The sequence below is a fragment of the Dendronephthya gigantea genome, unplaced genomic scaffold (assembly GCF_004324835.1).
Source record: "Dendronephthya gigantea isolate DGI-Jeju-01 unplaced genomic scaffold, DenGig_1.0 000046F, whole genome shotgun sequence".
In the NCBI taxonomy this organism is placed as follows: Eukaryota; Metazoa; Cnidaria; class Anthozoa; order Malacalcyonacea; family Nephtheidae; genus Dendronephthya; species Dendronephthya gigantea.
The window spans coordinates 300,033-313,181 of NW_021163056.1; the positions used below are offsets into that span (position 1 = coordinate 300,033).

Consider the following 13,149-nt stretch of genomic DNA (forward strand, 5'->3'; position numbering starts at 1 on the left):
ATACTGGCCAAAATCTGCCATTTTTGGGGTACTGTCTGCCCTTGTGAAAGGTTCTAGACCATTCAAACAACGTGAAAAGCGACATTTAAAAGTTGTAACACTGAATTTACAACTACCAAATGCACTGACATTGAATTTTTAAAAGTCTTATAACATACCACTGGCACAGTAATTCAAGCCAAGCGTGTTGTGTTAATTGTTAAGGTTGTCAAAATAAGATGTTTGGGCATACTAGCAGGCAAGTTTAAATTTTGGTGTAAAATTTGGGGGAGGAGGAAAAAATTCTGGGGATGTGCAGCCAGGCTTTTATCCAGGATTCCAGCAGATGGGGAAAATTTTGAGAATGTGATTCTCGTCTCTAGATTTGTCAGAAATGGTGTTCTCAGGCTCTTCTTAAGGAAAACTTAAGAAAATTTTTGAACATTCTAGAAGTTGATATTTACATATCAAATTGCTAAGGATTGTGACAATTACCTTGAGTTGTTTACTTGTTTATAGATCATTCGAAATTAAAAATGTTGTCGAAGATCTACACGGGTAAAAACAAACAAGTTGTTCCAGGTTGATGAAAGCAGGACTGAACAATGTTGTGCTGCACCCCTGGTACATGGTTGTCAACAAGTTGCAACAACTTGTTAAGCTTTAACAAGTTGTTGCAACTTGTTGACAACCATGTTCAAGGGGTTGCAGCACAACATTGTTCAGTCCTGCTTTCATCAACCTGCAACAACCTGATCAATTTTTACCCGTGTAGTACACAGCCAAAAATTGATCAGGTTGTCAGATCAGGAGTGAACAATGTTGTGCTGCACCCTGGGAACAGTAACAAGTTGCAACAATATTGATGATTCAACAAGCTTCAACAACATCGTTAACAATACTGTTCACAGGGTGCAGCACAACATTGTTCACTCCTGTTTTTAACAACTTGCATCAACATGATGATTTTTACACGTGTACAGCGGTATAAAATTTAGGGGCCTACCGTCTACTTCACGTAAGTATATATGCAACATGCTAAAGAATCATGCGAGATTTTACGAACATCCTTGTGTATGTGCTTAATTACAACATTTTCATTCAACCGTAAAAATTAAAATACACCATACATTTGACCAAAATATCAAATGTGTGATAATATTGAAAATTAAAGGTAATAGTTTTCTATTATAATTATATATTTAGACTAAAAATTTTGTTTTCCTCTTGAATTTTGGGCGTCCAAAGTCGTCCACTTTTTGGTTGAAGGATGCCCGGATGCCCTTCTGGATAAGACTGGGTGCAGCAGGCCCCACCCTCCCTGGCCTGGTAGGATGCAGGCCATACCCACCTAATGTCAACATGATGACTGCATGCATGTAATGTATATACAACTACAAAGTCTGCACGAAAATTGGCTCGCCTAACGAGGGCAGGACTAAACTAAGGCTGAGTTACCCAGTAGTCATCAGCTGCAATTATCCTGTGGTCGGGGGAAACTATGCAATCTGTCTAAAGGATTATATCCTCAAATTGGTTTAGAATGAATGCAAAATTACTTTAATTAAAATTAACACAATGGAATTCATTCAATTAAATAAACAAATGTAAAGTTTTAGTCACAAGTTACAAAATCCCTCACAATCTCAATTCCTGGTACAACATTACATAGTTTACATCCGGTTCTAGGTAACCCTAGCTAACTTCTTGACAATTTCTTCGTAACAGCCACGCAGTTGCGCCACGCCCATGCACGCCATTCTCAAAGCTTTCAAAGCGCCTGGGTACGAGGCTGATGGACATATACAAACAAGAGACTACACAAAGGCTGGGTGGTTACCCACAATAGCAAAAGGCCAATTACTGATGGTCCGTTTCACACTTAAATACATGTTGCAAGTTTATTCATAATGATTTTTAAATTTTTTTTTGGGGGGGAGGATTCAAGATTAAATGATTTTAAATACTAACAGGGGTAAATGGTTTGTGTTTTAGATGGATTTTAATGCAGTACAGTTTGGCAGTGATAAGATATTGGAAGAGTATGGTCTTAAGGCTGCAGGACAACGGTTTTCCTTGTGGTGGTTCTGTCAGACCCCAAGTCAAGATAGATTATCAACAGGAGGAAGCAACACAGAGTCTAAAGAAGTGAGAAAGCGTAGGTTGTTGGAGGAACTACAGACGAAATCGAAGAAAACAGTAAACGAAAGACGCTCAGTGCAAACAACTTAAGTATGCCTGTGGAAAAGACTAGAAAAATACAGTTGGGTTGGATGCATTACAATGAAGAAAAAGAAAAGTATGTAGCAGTTCGAATCCAATCTGGTGGAGGGTCTAGAGAGGTTAGTATGAATATTGATGCTACTGCAGATGACATTATCCATGAAGCTAGAAACTGTTCTATCCAAATGGGAAGAGTATGTGTCATGGAATAGCCTCGAGTATGAAGCTACAACTAGGAAACTTTAAAGGTGAGCTGGTTCAAGATTCGGACTTGCAAGAACACGGTGATACTGCGATGTTTTCTTTGCGAAATTATATTGCAATAAATAAGCTTTCTCCAGTGAGACTGTACCTCATGTCCAAACAAAGCAATGAAGAAGATCTTGAAATTCATGATAGCAGCGATGATGAGGACATAGAACATATTACTATGTTTTCTGCCGAAACTGTGAATAGTTCTTGTCAAGACACACAATCCGCAAATTCTACTATCGATACATTGTCTACATTTGTGGCTGAAAATGCTGACCAGCAGAAAATCAGTTCTGTTTCAGAAGTACAAACTATACAGGCTGATCAACAATCATCAGAGCAACGGAAAAATGAGCCTATTGCAACTATCAATCATGCCATGAGAATTCAAGCTGCCCGAGCTAGTCGAGTTTTGCCTGAGTCTGACTTTACCACAACTGATGCTGTTATTGTTGCAGTCCGTCATATTGAACCTAGGGGTTATAACAAGACATTTCCAATGTAGTGAAACTATTACAACTGTGTATGACTGTGTGGGATCATTACAGGCAGAACCTGTTAACTTTGTGTTTTGTAATGCATTAGATCCATCAGACTCGGTGTGTACTGTTGCAAAGACAATGCTTATTATGAGTCAAGAGAGAAGTTGCCCGTATCTAATACATAGTGAACCAGAAATATCCATGGCAGGATTTAGTCATATCAGTGACTTTGATGTCCCAGAGATAACCCCTCTCCCACCTGCACATATATTTGCTGACGATTTAATGTAAGCCATATCTTAATTCCATTATTAATTATGTCATCCACTCATTAAAGCCATGCTAGCTGTGGCATATCCTAGCAATCCATACTACCATTCGTCTCGGTAATGCTGAGTAAAATCGTATCATAATGGCATTACTTCATCACTCACTGTAAAGTGACAAGTGTGTCCATTAAATGTGTAATAAATTAGTGCATGATCCGGACACATATTTATAATTTATGGAGGGATTCAGAGACTGGAAACAATTTTAATATTGGGCTGGTGACTCTGCAAAACCGTGAATCTTCATTTGTGCATATTCTACCATTTCCCAGGGTTTATTTTCTAAAAATAGCCAGTTATATCACCTTATGATAGGCAATTACAACAGTATATCTCTGCAAAAACACATGACATTATTGTCTAACTGAATTTACTGTAGTTGTATCACTTTATGCATAGGAACAATTACACAAATTATGAAACTATAAAGTTAAGCGTTGCTCTGCTTTGAAAAACTGTTACACAAGTATGCTTGCCTGTCATAGCTGCTCTCACATTTCTTCACTTACAGGAAATAGTTGTGCCCATATTTCATTGTGTGTTGCGCTTAAAACGTTATTTTTCACCCTTCAAAACCAATAGCTTAATTGGTAAACTCTACATTTGAAACGTAAAATGCGAAAAAGTAACAATTTTCGGAGTTAGTTGTCGAAACTAAGCAGTTTTCCTGTGTTAGTAGTTGATAACAAATAGTTGTCGATAACCATATTGCTAGTGTGTAGAGGCCCTTGGACTGTAAGAGGATAGGAGCACGTGTACATGCTAGCAATCCACACTGTTTAATACAAATGTCTTAGTTAAGGGATATGGCAATAAAAAAATAGTTTCTCTTATTTGAAAAACTATCTTCCTTGAAATAATTTGACCAAAATCATCCAAGCGTGTCCGCCACCCCGGGGCATTTGCCTGTGTGGCACGTCCCATGGGAGGGGCATTTGCTTGCAAACCTTTTCCCGGGGCTATGGCATTTGAAATTAATATTCTATTTTTATTAAGACCACTGATAATATAAAACAACATAATCACACCAGTTTCAAATCATACCATGATCAAAATGTATAATGTCAGTGTCTTATGATAAAGAGTGTCGCAAATAGTGCCCTATTTATTGTTTGTCGTACTGGCAACATAAAAACTAGGGTAGCGATACCTCAATTTGTCAAATGAGTGGTCGAACGCCATGCATACACGGTATACTGAATAATCGTATGTCGCATTACTGATGACGCATGGTTTCAAACCATGTTTATTTTAACAGCACAGAATAAGTAATGTCATAGTTTGTGATATTGAATACGCTTATTTCAAAAACAATTTGGCCTAAAAATTTTCTATATAAGAAATGTATTTCAGGATCAATCAGTGGTAGGTTTCGGCAATTCTGTTTTTCACTAAATCTTGATTATTGAAAACGGAATTTTGTACAAATTTCAGGTCTCCACTTTTTACTCTCTTCGATTAACACGAATTTCCTACCTTTTTGCATGCTTTCAATAATTTTGATATAAACTTGCAAAAAGGTACCTTTTTAGCTGAATATGTTCACCTTTTTCGAGCTTTTTACTTTGAGGCAAAAAGCAGCGAAAAAGCTACCTTTTTCAAACTTATCGCATTGAGCCGAAAAGCGGACAAAAAGGTACCTTTTTATCAATTAGGGATTCCTGCTACGATAAGCCAGTCAGCTCCAGTTTCACATTCGCAGCTCCAGTTACAGATTGAACTCCACAAAGGCTTCAATCACCTATTCCAACAATTATTAAATTGAATCTGCGAATCTGAAACTGGAGCTGACTGGCTTATCGTAGCAGGAATCCCTAATTGATAAAAAGGTACCTTTTTGTCCGCTTTTCGGCTAGATGCGATAAGCTCGAAAAAGGTAGCTTTTTTGCTGCTTTTTGCCTTGAAGTAAAAAGCTCGAAAAAGGTGAACATATTTAGCTAAAAAGGTACCTTTTTGCAAGGTTATATCAAAATTATTGAAAACATGAAAAAGGTAGGAAATTCGTGTTAATCAAAGAGAGTAAAAAGTGGAGACCTGAAATTTGTACAAAATTCCGTTCTCAATAATCAAGATTTAGTGAAAAACAGAATTGCTGAAACCTACCACTGATTAGGATCCCCGGGTTGGGGTATTTGCCTACGACTTTCTGCCAACTGCAGGGCATTTTCACATGCATTTCATCCCTGCTCCGGGGAATTAACACTTATTTCACAAATTTGTCTAAAGCCGGGGGGGGATGGGCACGCTTGGATTTGACTGATGCATAAATCGCTTAACTTTCCGCCATCTTGGATGGTTGTGGATAAAAATTATTTAATGTTACGTCACAACTACGGTCATGCAAATACTTTACCCAGATTGCTAATGGTGATTATGAGCCCAAAATTGTATTTCGCAGACTATTTCGAACTACAAATTGACTGACAACATTTTGAGCATCTACTAATTGTTTTGTGGTCACCAATAAGCAGTATTATAATAGCCAAACCCTGCTTGTGACGTCATTAAACCACCATTAATGAGATAAAAAATTAACCGAAGTTTGTGCAGCTAATCGTTTTCAGTCAAAATATTGATGAAAAAATGAAAAATCGGTAAAGGAATTTCATATATACAAATGCCATATACCTTTATACTGCAAAGCGGTATGTATACGCTAGTGTTATTTATATACATCTGGCGTTTTCAACAACTGATGAACAAATATTTACAATTGGTAGGGGGAGTGATCCTGATACAAAAGGCGCGGAGAGTAAAATACAGTAAAGTGTCAAATATTGTGTTCGCTAGATGCTGTTCACAAGGGTTATTTTTGTGACGAACTTTCTTGCTTATAATTTGTGTTTCAACCATTGTTTAATGGTAGTTGCATAAGGTGAGATAATTAAATAATATGCGTATTCGCCAAAAATAAAATTGGTAAACAAAGTTGCCGAAAAAATAGCGCTTGTTGACTGGTGTCAATGCAAGTTGAAAACATTTTGATGTTAAATCCAATTATTTCAGTGCTCGTGGTGCCCCGAAACTGGATATGTCTATTTGTAACAATGTGTTGTAGGAAATGGTTTTATGTCTCAGTCAAATAGATATTTATAGTAGAGCCAATGGAAATATTATTGTATTTTACCCAATTAACTAATTTTCAATGCTTTTTTATGTTCAGGACTTTTCAAGCATAAGGACTAGTGCTCTTCAGAATTTGGATGCTGGAAATCCAGCAATCTCCTTACACCGTTGGCATGTTGTGAATACGCTAACAGAATTGTATTCTGACCCAAACTTCTGTAAAACGTTTTCCAAGTTCATCTTTCAGGGCGAATTTGCAGATGATGAAGATGGCCCGAAGCGAGAAGTGTATAATCTGTTTTAGGATGACATTTTCAAAAGTAACTTTGATGGATGTGGTTCTGTGGTGCCAGTACTTGGCCCAGATACGTCTGACAACCTCGTCACAATTCTGGGTCGTGTTGCACTTCATGGGTATATTTGCTGTGGGTTCTTCCCTTCTAGAATATCGAAGGTATTTATAAAAACGATTATGTTTGGTTCCAGTTCTGTTAATGAGCGTGCTCTGATAGCTGGATTTTTGGAATTTATCACGGATAATGAGCGACAATTCTTGCAGAATTGCCTGCAAAAGGTGACCTACACTCAAGAGGAGCAGGACGAATTGCTGGATATTGTATCTCAGTTTGGTGTACGATCACTTCCTAGACCTCAAACTATTCGAGAGCAAGTGGCAAAAATGGGAAAATGCGAACTCGTTAACAAACCATTGTGGGCGTGCGCAGCTTTCCAACAAGGTATCGCAGACAACAAAATGGTAGAGCCATTGTGGGAAGATTCAACCGACGTTGATATGTTTTACAATGAGTTAGCAGTTACGCCTCAAAAAATTGCTCAAATTATGAGCGCGTTGATGATGAAGAAAATCTCACAAAATCGCAGAATACCGTGTATGGTTTTCTCTGCCGTTACATCAAAGCATGCGATGATAAAAAGATCAGAGTGTTATATCGCTTCTTAACAGGCGCAGATGTCTTAGCTGTCAAGAAAATTAAAGTTATCTTCCGTTGTCGATTTACCATCTGGAGGATCTCGAAACTCAGTTTGATGCCATGTTAAATAACCTTGGAAATTCCGGGTGGCATAACAACGTTTACATCTTTCTTGACAGAATGTTATAGTCGCGTAAGCATGAAATCATATTCTTTAAAATTTTATATTGTTTTTATAAGGGCGGTTTATATAAGGGCGCTTTCCAATAACACGGTCAGATCGATAAAATTATTACATGCAACACAAAATTCTTGGGTTTTGGACCAGTTTGAAAATTTGATTCAAATCAATTAAGAAGAGGTCCATTTTGGGAAATTTTTGAAAAGCCTGGACTAAAACTTTTTATGAATACAGGGATAGAAATTCTGGCCTGAACGCAATGGCATTGCGAGACAAGTTGCATGAAAAATTGCATCATGTAACAGCGCTAACTGCTTCATTTTTAAAACATGATGAATTAACTCATATTAGTGGTAATGACTGTCTTGTATGACTTATTTAGCACCTTTTAGTCTCGCACGTTTTTTAGTAAAAATAGAATTTTTTGCTTTATAACGAACTCAACTTTCACACAGGTAGTCGATTCGACCAAATGCATCACCTATGATACTGCAACTGCTGAAATGCCCTGCTTGTATAGCTGGAGAATAAAAAGTAAATATAGTTTGTAATATTGATATTTGTGTATTTTTGTATCATTCCATTAAATAAACGGTTACATGGATACAATCTATATGCACAAACGTTTCTCTTTGATCTGGAGCTAAATCACAAACCTATCCTTAGAGAGGTTAAGATACTCCGGTTCCGATTTTGAGGAACGGGTAGCGTCATTTTGTTTTGTAATTTTCACTGATATCTGTACGTTTACTCGTAAGTGCCGTACATACACGTTCTTTCGTAGTATACCATAGTTTATCGCGAGGAAACATAAAAAAATTTGATTTAGCATGCACATATCACGATACTACCCGTAAATCCGAACCAGGGTATCTTAACCTCTCTTTTAACACTATTGCAACAAGAAACTGAATATATACAAACCACATAAAAACGAGGCCATTGTGGTAAGAGTGCGATAACAAGTAAATTATATTCTAAAAGTAGATGACAATAAATGCTTGCCCCAAGTAGTCAGCTCTTTTATGTAAAGGAAAACAGACCCATCTCAGACTCATCTGCATCCGTATTGGACAGGAACATGAAAAAGCAATGCAAAAGCAATTTTTTCTCCATTGGCAGACTAAAGGCTAAAATGGGAAACAGGTTTAATTTTAAGTGGACCAAGGATAAAAATTCATTGCACAAGCACTGTGTTCTAGCATTATTGATGATTTATCAGAAATTCAATAATGATTGCTTTCATCAACATTGCAGATTGAGTCAGTGTATCAGTTTCCTCCCATATTTTCCAAATCCTGTACCAGTAACAAGTATAAATTTTCAGCATCTGTGTGGTTATTCGAGAATATGTCCCCTCTCTTCCATGACAAGCGCAAGCTCTTCAAATTCTGGCTGACACGTAGATCGCTCATGACAGCTCAGTTTGTTTACTAATTCCACATCGGCATTTTCTACATTGACAAGGTAGTTCATTGTTCCTGTCGCTTTAGGAATAAAGTACAATGTATCAGGTCGACCAGAAGGTGAGTCTTCATTATGTGACGGCCTGATAACATGAGTATTCCACAGCTTAGCCACCTTGTGTAGCTCATTTTGAAGAACTGGCATAAAACAGAATTTCAGGCATTCGACATGAATAATGTCATCATTACAAAATAAGCCAGGATACTGAAGATCTTTGAAATAACGAATCCACCAATCGGCACAATTTTGCCGCAACTGACTCCACCAAGATTCTATGCGCTGATTTGATGTTGATTTTCCATACATAAAACTGTTATCTCCTGAGAGGGAGTCATCTTGTAGGGATCTAAAATAACGCTGTATTGTCGCAATATTGGTATTTTCAGTGCCTTTGTCACCACGAAGAACCCTTGCTGTACCAGACACGTGACGGACATAGTCAACATAATATTTAGCAACAATTGTTGGATCATTGTTGGATGAACTAACTTCCAGCCAAAGGATACGGCGACTGTACCCATCTATTGCCCCATGGATACAAAAGCCAAATGGCTTCAGTTTATCGTACCCGTCAATGTGCCAGCGATCATTTGGGCCTCTCACTTTATAACTGCGTCATCTAAGTCTGTGTTTTAAACGGGCTTCGACACCATCGGGGTCAACAACTTTCAATACCAGACGAACAGTTTCCCTTGTCACAACCAATCCGTAATTATTTAGTAGTCGCTGGTGCATTGCTCTATAGCCAATAGTACTTCCACTGCCATTCAGTTCTTGCATGATGCCATTAAGAACGTCTCCTAAATCGCTTCGGTTCAATCTTCTTCCTAGACGCAAACGGCGAAGAATCCGTTTGAGTTGCCGCACACTGAGCATCACACCATGAAAGCTGGCAAGAAATGCAACAATTTCAGGGTATGAAAGACCAAGATTGAAATAATCAGTGATAATGGAATTTCTGTCATTCCAAACCGGGCGAAAAATTGGCAAATAATGTCCCAGTGTTACGACGTAGATTGTCACGAATATAATAATAAAAACATTTCCTGTCGACTTCATGATTTCTGTCTGATTTCATTAATTCCTGTCAATTTTGGCCGCCATGTTTTCGAGAAGTAAATATGAGCCCACAGTACTTATCAACTTATCGCGCAATAAAATTATTTATCGCGCAATAAATGGATTTATCGCGCAATAAATGGATTTATCGCGCATAAGTGGATTTATCGCGCAATAAATGGATTTATCGTGCAATAAGCGGATTTATGACGCAATAGTTTAACTTACCGCGCAATAGTTGAAATTATCGTGCAATAAGTCAATTTATCGCGCAATAGAAATTTATCGCGCAATAAATAAAATTATCGCGCAATAAAATATTTGCGGTGCAGTTGCCCTTCCAGGGCTCCGTAGTAACAACTCCTGGTAATCCACCCCTGCCACTCCTGGGTCTCTTGTCAACGTTCAGGATTTCACCGCTTTCCACAAGACCCGGGACGAGCTCAGTGTTTCTGATGACCAGGATCTTCTTCTTCGGTCACACCGACTGGTACTCCCACATACCCTTCGCCAAGATGCCCTGAACATCGCCCATGAAGGTCATCAGGGCCTCACCAAAACAAAACAACTTCTTTGTGAAAAGATTTGGTTCCCGGGCATTGATGGCCTCACGAAAACGCTCCTTGACAATTGCCTCGCCTGTCAAGCAACCATCATTCAGCAGCCCCTTGAACCTCTCCGCATGACCGCGTTACCCCAAGCTCCTTGGCAACAACTCTCTGTAGATTTCTGTGGCCCTCTCCCATCTGGTGATATGCTCTTTGTGGTAATCCAGGAATACTCACGCTATCCGGAGGTTGAAATTGTTCGCTCCACCGCTGCAAATACTGTCATCCCGAAACTTGACCGCATTTTATCTACGCATGGAATTCCAGCATCCATAAAATCGGACAATGGACCACCATTCCAATCTCATTCCTTTGCCGAAGAGTGGCCGAAAGCCAACTCCGAGTCGGAACGCTTTATGTGCACAATGCAGAAAACACTCCGCGCTGCGCACCTTGAAAATAAAAATTGGAAGCAGGAACTGTTTCTCTTCCTCTGCAACTACCGTGCGACGCCACATTCCACCACCGGTGCTTCCCCGGCCGAGCTCCTGTTCGGTCGAAAACTGGTCGTCAAACTACCCGAACTGGTCTTGCAACCACCATCACGAGCTCACCTCGCTGATACCGATTTCCACAAGAAGGAGAAGATGAAGGAATACGCTGATGCCGAAGCCAAAGCAAAGCCTCATACTTTCAGATTGGTGACACTGTTCTTGTTCGTCAAAAACGTGTCAACAAACTATCCTCACCATATAGCAAACACCCATATACCATCATTAAGATAAAAGGCAGCATGATAACTGCACGAAACACGACCAGCTACATCACAAGGAACTGTTCCCAATTTAAGAAAATCGCCATCACCACCAACCAACATGATCACGTAGTAGACCCTTTTGATGATGAGGAGATCAATCATGCACCACCTGCGGTTCCCGTGGAAATGAGACGCTATTCCATGAGAGAAAATCGAAGACCTCCAGAACGTTTAAACACAGAATATCAGCACTGACAATTATCTAAATAAACTCCTTCTCATCACCATTAGCATAGATAATATTTCATACTATTTCATAAAGGTTAAGATTCTCGACGAACTTCCATTTAAAACAAAAGAGGGATGTAACGATGTGACGTCAATTGTATGTAATTCTATGCCACTTTATATTAAATTCATTATCATAGCAACCACTTACGAGAGCGTGTCTATTATCACCCTTCGCTAAAGATATTACAGATATGACAGGCCTTTCAGGTCAGGATTCAAAACAACAACACTTGGTTCTTTACTCGTTTCTTTTTTTACTTAGCGTGACAAATCAACTAAATCATTACAGACTGGTACATCGTCTTTACAATGCTCAGAAAAACATGGTTCGCTAACACCAATTTCAACATGCTGTGGTACATTTATACACTGTGACTCGGTCACCTTAGACCTATCTATATCTATTTCTGGTAATGTAGCACAATTTATTTTTCATTGGCTTGCTTAAATATTTTCCTTACATGTTATGTCGTTTCGTGTAGACATAAATTAAAATCAATATCCACAAGATTGGGGTGTATGGTTGTTATATTTCCATTGCTCACTGTAGGCTTTGAGACACTTGTCTGATTATTTTTGTCGATTTCTAAATTAACAAGACGTCTGTTCTGGCGTTAACTCCGGCGCATGTGCCAGTCTTCAATATAGAGCTTCTGAACATAAACAGTACAGTTCATATTTGCATTTAGATGCCTTGCGAACCTAAATGTTCGATCACGAAATTCAGAAGCACATTGTACTAAGTATAGAAGTTCAATTGTTCAAAAATGTAAATAAACCGCATGATAAATTCAAGGCAACGACAATAACGAAAGAATAGCCTGCCGGGTTTGGTTTGGCTATGTCTTTTGGCAACTGCCCCTTTTCCATTGAGTAAGGGAGGGGACAAAATTCGTTTTAGTTATCTATCATAGAGCTGAGTAAGAATTAATTGAGCCCAAAGTATATATCAACATGGCGCTGTTTCTCAATTGCGAACATTGTTCATATCTTCGGGTCGCATTCAGGGGGGACTTAACCCAAAATCATAGCCTTTTTCCAATGTCCCATAAAAAAAAGTTTAAATAAAAACCACATAAAAGTATACATTTTTAGAAAGCTTATGCACCAAAGAATCTGCGTAGCAACCTTTTTTTAATATAGTTAATATTAAACCTGGTATAACAGAGGATTTGTAACCTGACACCAGCTATACTATGCCTTAGTTGAGAAAAAATATAACAGCAATTATAATATACTTAAATTCGTTTTACTGAAATATAAAAAACAATGATTGATAAAGAGATGTACATAGAACTTTTTAAAATATTTATTAGTTTGAAAGTTATGCAATGCTAAATTTCCTGAATATATTTTTTTCATAACATTATCATCTTTAAGTCCCAATATATCTATGCTTGGAAAAAGTTATATGTACATCCCAAATAGCTCTATAAAAGTACTCAAATCGGTCGAATAGAACTTGAGATATCCTTGATATCGTCGAATAGAACTAGAGAAAAATCGACTTAAATTCAAAGTAATTGGAATTTTCTAAGCAAACATTCTAGAATGTGATTGAAATGTCAAAACTTGCAGTTTGT

The 13,149-nt window shown here is 38.1% G+C and overlaps 1 pseudogene; it reads right to left on the minus strand.

The window, feature by feature from the left end:
* Positions 1-8,782: 8,782 nt before the first annotated feature.
* LOC114527717 lies at positions 8,783-9,646 on the minus strand (annotated as a pseudogene).
* Between the last annotated feature and the right edge of the window lie 3,503 nt (positions 9,647-13,149).